Source organism: Gossypium arboreum, chromosome 8 (genome assembly GCF_025698485.1).
Source record: "Gossypium arboreum isolate Shixiya-1 chromosome 8, ASM2569848v2, whole genome shotgun sequence".
NCBI classification, from domain to species: Eukaryota; Viridiplantae; Streptophyta; class Magnoliopsida; order Malvales; family Malvaceae; genus Gossypium; species Gossypium arboreum.
Genome location: NC_069077.1, coordinates 118278943 through 118288796, shown reverse-complemented (window position 1 = coordinate 118288796; position 9854 = coordinate 118278943). Strand labels below are relative to the sequence as shown.

Sequence of the window (9854 nt, the reverse complement as noted above, 5' to 3'; positions counted from 1 at the left end):
AGATGACGCAGATCCAGCTTGAGTGCTACCTCGGCCTCGACCACGGCCTCTTCCTCGAGTAGCCCTTGTACTCATAACGATTTATCGATTACGAATTTTATGACATTAGTTTCTTGGTTTCACTTTGCTTATTACGAATATCTTATGAGCAGATAGAGTTTGAGTTATTTCGCAAATCATAATTTAGCTATGGTTCCAGATCTTGTAGTCCTAATACTACATCATCAATAGCTCTATCTCTAAGGCTCAAGATTATCTCTGCGATATTATTTGATGCAGTTCTATAAATATTTAAAGCGTAAAAAGATCACTTATGACTTGGTGCCGGGATTCGATGTGCCACTTCCTTATCATCCATGAAAAATAATTAAAAACCATGTTTTTGTTTACCGGAAATAAAAAGATTTCATTTGAAAACACTTTTATTTTAAAACTATTGGTTTAACCCCGTTTAACAAATAGAAAAACTTGAACATCTTAAAAAAACTTACCATTTCCAAAAATACCCTTCTTAGGCCCAAGTTTTTGAAAAGATTTTTGGACCCGATCCACAGCCGAGTTGTTGCAACCAGGCTCTGATACCACTAAATGTAACACCCCAAACCCGGCCTAGACGTTATGACCGGATCTGATGCGCTACATTGAAGCGTTCAAATCATTCCGTATTACTTAATTTGGAAAATTTAGTTTGGTGTTGTAAAGACACTTTTAAAAGTAGGTTAAAGTGAGCGGAAGTCATGCACCGGGTAGGAAACCAGGAAGAAGAGGAGGTGAGTCCGTCGGACTACTTAAGTACCAAGCTCCCTTCAGATCCAATCCTAGACATGCACACCGCCATTGCCACACTCTAACATCTCGTATAATTTTGAGGAAAACCGTTTGATTATGACCATCTTAAGAAAATGATTAAGGTTGCAAAACGTTTGCTTAAAGATATTTATTTTTCTTGGGAAAACATTTACTTTGCGGAAACTTTGCGCGTCATCGTGATCTTTTTAAAACAAGTAGATTTTATAAAACGAACCCTAGTGCTAGCCAGTTTAATAATCCCCACAATAAAAGTAATTAAAAATAGCGGCCTTATTACAACTTTAAGCATAATAAAAATAAAATAATCCAAATTAAAGGCTAAACTTATTTAAAATCGACAATTAATCTTCATGGCCACTCTGAATCCCTTGACTCAAGTCCACCAATTAGGGCTCACCTGCAAGGATGAAAGAGGAAGGGGTGAGTTTGGGAAAACTCGATGTATCTGAAACCCATCCAAAGCCCATTTCAGCTCGAGCCCATTGGGCCTAAGCCCTATTCAGATAACAGTACACAGTAGGCCGAAGCCCTTTTCAGAATATAGTAGCAAGGCCTTAGCTCTTTTTAACATAACAGTGTGGCCCATAGGCCCAGTTCAGTAACATGAGTAACAACAGTAATAACGAATGCAAGCCCATCTGGGGAGACTACTCAACCCACCAACCGCTACACTGCCCCGTGCCAACCCTACACACCATGTGGGGAATATCTCAACCCACCCAAATTTCACACACACACAGTTGCGACAGCAGCACTCAAATTCGATCGATTGAGGCAAAGCCTCCAGTACGTGGATAAACCACTTTCAGTACTTCCTCCATTAATACCCCAACCCCATGCAACAGATATTAATAAAAGCATATCATGTAAAATACAACATTGATCAATCATGCAGTTCGGCCAATTTAAACCCTAGGGGTATATCGGTAATTTTACTCTTTAGGGGTAATTTCGGTAATTTTGCTCTTTAGGGGTAATTCCGTGATCTACGCTACTACACAAGCTAATTCAGTAATTTTTATCAGTTTTATGCAATTTGATTCCACCATCTACCTAACAGGCTAATTTGCCCATCTCTTGCCCATATTGGTCAGTAAGCCTATTGGGCCCAGTTTTGGCCCATCGAGCCCCTTTTTCCGAAATACACCAAAACGTCACGTGAACGTGCTTACCACCTTGCGGTGCCAAATCTAACAATTACTCTATGCCTTGAGAGCATTCGCATACTCACATGACCATGAAATGCCGGAATTTCAGCATTTCAGCTTTTGCCGAATTGAACTAAGAAAGGGTGTTCGGTACACACCAGATTTGCGATATTCCTTGACGAGATCTCCTATGCGATTTCCCCTATAATCAAACACTTATAGATTAGACCATGTTGTATTAAACCAAATCAAAACTACCTATTATCATCACTTACACATTCGGCCACCATCCACAATGGCCCTTGGGTACCTTACCTTTGTCGCCAAAATCGACAGCTAGCTCCGAATCCGATTGCTCCAATGATTCACGCTTTCAATCCCACACTTAAGAAGGCACTAACCAATGTAAGAAAACAACCGTTAAAAACCCTTAGAGCCACATGCCCAAATCGATGACCTCCCTAATTTTAGGGACTTGACTTTTCTTAACTTTGCAAAATAAGAACAGATCCGAGATGATACGTACTTACCCTTACTCCCACTTGATTTCCACGCAATCTAGTGTAGATTTATCTATCAAACGACGGTAGAACTCGATTCCCCAAAGTCTTGTAGTTTCGCTATAAGCCCCCAAATCTATGGTTTTTCGCTTTTGTGTGATAAAGAAGATGATAATGTGGGCTACAACCTTGAAGTAGAATTGCGGTCAGAATCTAGGATTAAGAAAAGATAATTGTAAATTAATAAAAGCAAAAGAATATAGGAGAACACGGCTTTGAAGAAATCGGCAAGCAAAGGTGATCACGGATTTCGGCTTTTATGGATTCGACAAAAGTGTTGATGAATAGTAGGTATGATGAATAGTTTGAAGAAGAAAAATAGAAGAAGAAGAATAGGGAGGTGGTAGTTTCGCTAGAGAGGAAAAAAGAGAAAAGAACAATCCTAAGGTGTAAAAGCGAAGAAAAGCGGCACCAACAATACCCTAAGTGCGAAATACTAACCTCATAATCCCCGCCGATTTTCCCTCTTCTATTCCCACCATTCGCTAACTCCTAGCCTCATCCCAATCCTTAAATCTCTCCCTTATCACTCCTTAATCCAAGCATTTAAACCGATCCAACTCTCCTCTAGCGTAATCCACGAACTCCAACACTTACCCTCCCGCACTTAAAAAATAAATGCATCTATTTGCCAACAAAGGAATCGATCCCAAGTCCTCCCCCAACACTTACACACCACCTTTATAGCTCCCTAGTGGCGTCACTTAGCCACTTTACCAAAGGCTCATTTGTGATGCAATTTACCCATCACTCCACTTAAGGCCACTTAGCCAGAACCCCTAACTCCTAAGTCTAAAATTCCAAAAATTCAACTGGGTTTTTGGCCAACTCATGGGCCTTCTATAAGCCCATTTACCTTCTCAAAATATTAATTTTACATCCAAATATAAAATTTTAAAATCTCTATCAAAATACTGAAAACCACGAATAAATCCGAAAATCAGGACGTTACATACCATTGTAGAATGTTTGAATTTGCAACCATAGAGGTAATCCATGGTGAGGACATCTTTGTAGTAGGTCCTTGTATCTCTCCCATGTGTCGTAAAGAGTTTCTAAGTCCATCTGCACAAACGAAGAGATATCATTACGTAATTTGGTTGTTTTAGCTGGTGAAAAATAATTTAATAAAATTTTTCGATCATTTGTTCCCAAGTAGTAATTGACCCTCGTGGTAACGAGTTCAACCACTGTTTAGATTTTTTCCTTAATGAAAAGGGAATAACCAAAGATGAATGACATCGTCAAAAACACCATTAATTTTAAATGTATTGCAGAATTCTAGGAAATTTGCCAAGTGAGTGTTTGGATCCTCATCCTGCAAACCATCAAACTAAACAAATTGCTGTATCATTTGAATAGTGTTAGGTTTTAGTTCAAAATTATTTGTAGCAATAGCAGGCCTAACTATACTTGACTCAGTTTCTGTTAAAGTAGGTTTAGCATAATCATACATAGTACGAGGAGCAGCATTTTGATTTGTTAGTTCAACAGGTATCACAGGAGGTAGCAGATTGTCCTGGTTTTCAGCCATCTCCTCAGTTGGGGTTTGAATATCGTTCTCTTGCTCTTTCTCTGTGTATCTTAAGCTTCACCTTATTTCTCGTTAGTTTCTGCAAACTGTGCGATCGATTTCTTCGTCAAAAAGTAGTGGTCCTGACGGGTTTCTTCTAGTCATAAACTATAAAAACCTGCCAAGAGAAAGAAAAAGTAAATTAATAAATAATAATACAAATAAAATAAAATTAACTTGCAAGAAAAATAAATGGCTAAAGTAATAAAAATTAAGCGTTCCTAATAACTTAGTTCCCTGGCAACGGCGCCAAAAACTTGATCGCGATTTTCATCTGACAAGTTTTAAATATTTATAAAGAATCGTTCTTGAAACTAACTATTATCACGATGTAGGCAAGTGTACCTATCGAACAGTAGTATAGTTTTAGCAAGACCGGATTGTCGAACCCAAAGGAACTAAAAGTACTAGTAATGACTGTCATTTTATTATCTAGCCTAAGAATAAGGGGGTTTTGTTTTAACTAACTAATTATCTAAACTAAGAATGCGCAGAAAGTAGAATTGGGGGATTACTTCTGGAAAATGATTGAATTAAGACAATACCTAAGGAAAAATCCACCTAGACTTTACTTATTATTCTGGCTCCGAATCAGACGATTTATTCATTTAACTTGTCCCGTAGAGATCTTCAGTCTTGATGGTGACTCTGGCTTCTGAGATGGATCAATTGCCTTCCCTTGAGTAGTTCCCTACCTCCTTCTCTCTGTGCCCCATTTCCTCTTCCTCTAGCGTGTATTTATAGGCTTTAGAATGCCTAAAAGCCCTCAAAATTAGCCTTTTCCAAATTGGACTCAACTTGGGCTTGGCAGGGACACGCCCATGTGAGTCGTGCTTTGATTTTTCCAGAATGACACGACCATGTGGTATGCCCGTGTGAGGATGTCTAGGCCTTGTTGATTTCGTACTTTGGCCCATTTTCTCAGTTTTTGGCTCATTTCTCGTTCCTTTCGCTCTCCTATGCTCACTAAGTATAAAACATGAAATTAAGGCATTAGAAGCATAAAATTCACCAATTTTAAGGAAAAATCATCCATAAAATGCGTTAAGCATGGGGTAAAAATATGTATAAATTACAGTTTATCATCTGCCGCATGTTGCCTTTGCCACTGCAACCTCTTTGCCGTCGCAAGGTTCACCGAAGCAAATCCTACCCACTTGCCAATTTCTCTTCTTCCCCTGTAAGCAAAAGTTTTCCGAATTTTTGAAAAAATACCACGTCTCGCAAAAGAAATAGATCGTCAAAGACTACTCCTGAGAACTTGATTGTGATCAATGAAGAATTAAAAGAGAGATTTTATTCAATATTCAAGCATTAACCTATGATATCGGAAAAAAAGGTTTTAATTTGAAGAGTAATGATTTGATGGTTTCCCCTGTGCCAATTAGAAAGACAATCAATGCTCTCAAGTGGGAATGATTTTGTGATGCTCGTTCACTTCCCGATGATGAACTAGTCTGAGAGTTCTATGCAAGTTTGACCACACAAGATGTTACTGAGGTCATCGTTCAGAAGAAAAAGGCACCTCTTACTTCTAAGTCCATCAATGATTTTTTTAACTTACCTGATGTTGAAGAAGATAAGTACTACCCTATGATGAACAACATAAATTGGGATTTTATTCAACAAGTATTTGATGTTGTGACAAATCCGGGATCCCAATGGATTCTAAGAAAGTATGGGAGCCATTCTTGCCGAAGGGAATACCTAAAACAGGTAGCAAAGGTATGGTTTTATTTTGTTCGCTACAGTTTTATGCCTATCTCACATAGTTCCACCATCTCGATGGAACGAGTGCTCTTGTTATATACAATCTTGACAGAAAAGTCCATTAATGTTGGGAAAATTATTCTCAAAGGGATTTATGACTATGCTAAAAAGAAGATAGGAAGTGATTATTTCCCATCATTAATCACTTCACTTTGCTTCAGGGATCGTGTTAAAACACAAGCGAATTTGAAGGGAAAATATGTCCAAGGGTGCATTACAAGTCATGATCTTGAAAGGTTAATAGAGAAGGTGCATGAGTTGAATTAAGGTGAGCAAGAAGAACCAACTGAGCCAGATACTAAGGAGTCAACAAATGAAACTGAAAATGAATCATTTACAAACATTAAAGAAGAAGAATCTAGTAAGGAACCAAAAAGTCCTAAACCAGTTGAAGGATCTGAAAACCCAGAACCAAGGGTTGAGCCAGAAGAAGAACCAGTCAAGCTAAGTGTTGCACTTGAATATACAACTCCCGTGCCAACTTCTGCAAGTACTTCAAGGAAATCAGAGTTGTCAATTTTGATGGATATGTGCAAGTTCATGCACAATCAACAACAAACTTATTGGATATATGCAAAAATTAGAGATGATTCAATTCGAAATACTTTTAAGAATATCTCTAACACTTTTGTTCTTGAGTTCCCAGATGTTATCTTTGAGACATGGATGGAAGATACTGATTATACAAGCGGAGAAGGAGCTAAAGAAGACAAGGGGAATAAGACAAAAATAAAAGAGTGGATTCATGTCTTTTTATTTATTTATTTTAGGTCTTTAGGAATTTGTTTCTTTAGTAACTAGGATTTAATTTCTGCAAAATAAAACATAGCAAGCATGAATATATGCTTCTTTAAAAAGAAAAAGACTAAGTGATGTGGTAATGGGAATGAACATGTTTGGGATTGGATTATGAGGAAGACTTGGTATTTAAGCAGTCTTAATGACTCGCCTCTCTTTCTTTTTAACCCTACTTGGAGTTCAGTTTTCATTCATTACTTTGTTCTTGCAATGAGGACATTGCTTCTTTTTAAAAGAGGGGTAAGGCAAATAATTGCTCAAAAACTGTAAAATTTTTAAGTATGTTTCAATCATTTCTTTCATGAGTATGTTTTAATAAATGAATGTTTAGAGAAATTCTTTGTTAATGAGATAGCTTGTATGGAAGCATGAATGATGATTTTATTTGAGTGATTGTATGTTATCATGAAGAACGAAATGATTGTATGATCTTAGTCTTAGGTAATGTTTGCCATGAACACCTAGTTTCTTTTGAGATTAGACATGCATGAAGGTTTATATCTTTAGAATTGACTTAGTAACTTTCTTGAGGCGAAATCCTAGGAGACATAAAAATCTAAGATGATATAGGCACCATTTTCTTTGGATCGTTTGAGCCTTTTCAAGCCCACCTTATGATATTAGCCCCTTGAAACTATAATTTTGGGCTTAAAAGGCCTGTTTATTGTAATGAACCTACATTACAAGCCATATCTCCATCTTTTGAAGTTATCCTAATTCTGTGCACCCGTCTTAAATAAAGTTGTCTTGGTAAATGACATTTGAGGAAATTTCCAAAGGATGTACGTGCTCATGCTTTAAAAAAAAAATAGCGAAGAAAAGTGTGCTCAGTTTCCACGAAGAAAAATGTATGAGCATGAGTTCAAAATAAGTTTGGGGCTATTCCAAAGGATCACTTAAAGAAAAAGATGGAATATTGAGAAATCCAAGATAAAGTTAAAGGTTAAGATTTTGAAACTGAAATTTCCCATCTCTTAAAACCTTACCTTTAACCGAGCCCCATTACAACCTTATCAAAGACTTATGGACTTGATTATTATGTCACCTACACTAGTGGAGAGGAAGTACTAAGTTCAATATATGAAGATCATAAATAAGCCTTATGATTGTTTTGCTTGATTGAAGAGAAATTATGTTGAATGAAGAATGTTATCTATGGCTGTGACATATATACATATTATGATTCATGTTGGCATATCTTGAAACTTAGTATAAAATTTTCAAAATGTTTGCGAATGATTTACTTGTTAATAAAGAAGATCTATGATCATGAATTTATTAATACATGATTATGGGGCAAGGATTGATGCTGCTTGCACTTTTAGCAATTTTGCTTTAGCGAGACCTTGTGCTGTGCATGAACATTACTCGGGACGAGCAATAATTTAAGTTTAGGGGTGTGTAGACTGAAAAAATATATAGGATTTTTCTTATATAATTTGTCACCTTTTTACTTAAATTTTTTGTTAAAACCAAGTAATTTTTAATAAGTTAATGAAATATATGAAAATATGAAATTGAGACATAGAAATTATTAAAATGTGATTTTATGCTTTATTATATAGTTTCATGCGAAAATGGCTTTTTATATTAATTTAAGCATATTATATTTTCAAGCTATTAAAGTGGACCATGCATGATTAAATTTAATAATAAACTATAAAGTTATATTTAATAATTTATTTTAATATATTTCATTAATAAATTGGGTTTTAATTAATAAAGTAAATTGATTAATTAAAGTGGTTAAATTATATTCTTTGGTCCTCTAAATTATCTACTATTATTGGACAGGTCTGAGAGCTTTATGTTGATTACAAAACCATCCAAATGGAGGACCAATTCAACCCAAAATTCAGCTACATGTGGATGTTCATAAATCAAATTTTGTTTTAATTACACAAGGTTCTTGAAGAGTTGAAGAAATCAGAGATTTACCCGGAGATTTGCAAATGACCGACTCCTGATCCTGATGATGTTGTGGCACTTAAATCAAGCAAAAATCAGCCACACTCCCATAAATCATGGCCAGCCACCCTTCGATGAAGTTTGAAATGATGGACACTCCTATTTTTAGCAAACTAGCTCCCTTGCCTCACCTATAAATAAGACCCCAGTTCTTACTTATCCATCATCCCTCACTCATTCATCATTCTCTCTTCTCTCAACTCTCTTAGCTTTTTTCTCCCTCACACCTATCATCATCTTGGCATAAGGATTTTTAGAAAATTAGCCTCTTAAAGAGCCCTTGGTTGGCCACCTCAGAGAGCCATCAGCAAAGGAGCAAAGCGAAGGAACGAAGGGGCCCTCGTCAGTCAGAGTCTTGGGTGACAGCCACTTTGATTTAGGTTTAATCTTTCTTTTCTTTAACTTAATTCAAGAATGTTTTCTATGTGTTTACTGTTCTTGTTTACAACAATGATAGCTTAATTTTGTTTAAGTTAAGATGATTGCTTTGATTAAATAATAATTATTTGATTCCTGCTTATAATGTTTGTGCCTCAATTGATCATGTTTTCAATTAAAATCAAGTTTGTATTTTGTTCATACGTAATTGAAATACACATGCATTAGCTGAGCGATCCTAACCAGACGATGGCTAATGGAAAAATAATTGAAATGTGCATGCTCAATTTAGATCCTAACCCGATTAAATTGCAGGTTACATAACAACCCTAACCAGGCTCTGTTATTTGCATAGTTTTTAGATTTCTGTGATTAAAGTGTTTCAAACCTAACATTTCCCTATTACCTCACACGAATACTAAGAAACCCTTAGTAAATAAGGATTAGTAAAATGCGTATTTACTAAGTAAAGGATTCCGAAAGGACCTAATGTTGTTTCCAAACTCATGAAAGATCGAGTTGCCATGGAACATTTTTTTGAATATTGATAAGCATGTTGATAAAAATTTGAGTTTAATTAAAGTAAATGTCCTAGCTCATTTATGTTATAATTGTTTCTTATTGTGTTAATTTTGCTGAAATCTGTTTCATTCATATAGTTTGCATATTTAGGATAAATTGCATAAAGGATCATTGCATTTAGTTTAATATATTTTAATCATCACTTCTCAATTATATTGTTTTTATTTATCAAATTGTTAATATAATTTTACAAATCAAGTGACTTAGCACAAATACAATCCCCGTGGAGACGATAACTCGATACTTACTTTTTACTTGGTAACGGCT

At 35.9% G+C, this 9854-nt stretch overlaps 1 non-coding gene across 1 annotated transcript; it reads left to right on the top strand.

Moving 5' to 3' along the window:
- The first annotated feature begins 3509 nt into the window (after positions 1-3509).
- LOC128279706 (small nucleolar RNA R71) lies at positions 3510-3615 on the top strand. Its single transcript, XR_008269903.1, has one exon. It is a non-coding gene; the product is annotated as a small nucleolar RNA R71 (small nucleolar RNA).
- Positions 3616-9854: the final 6239 nt, after the last annotated feature.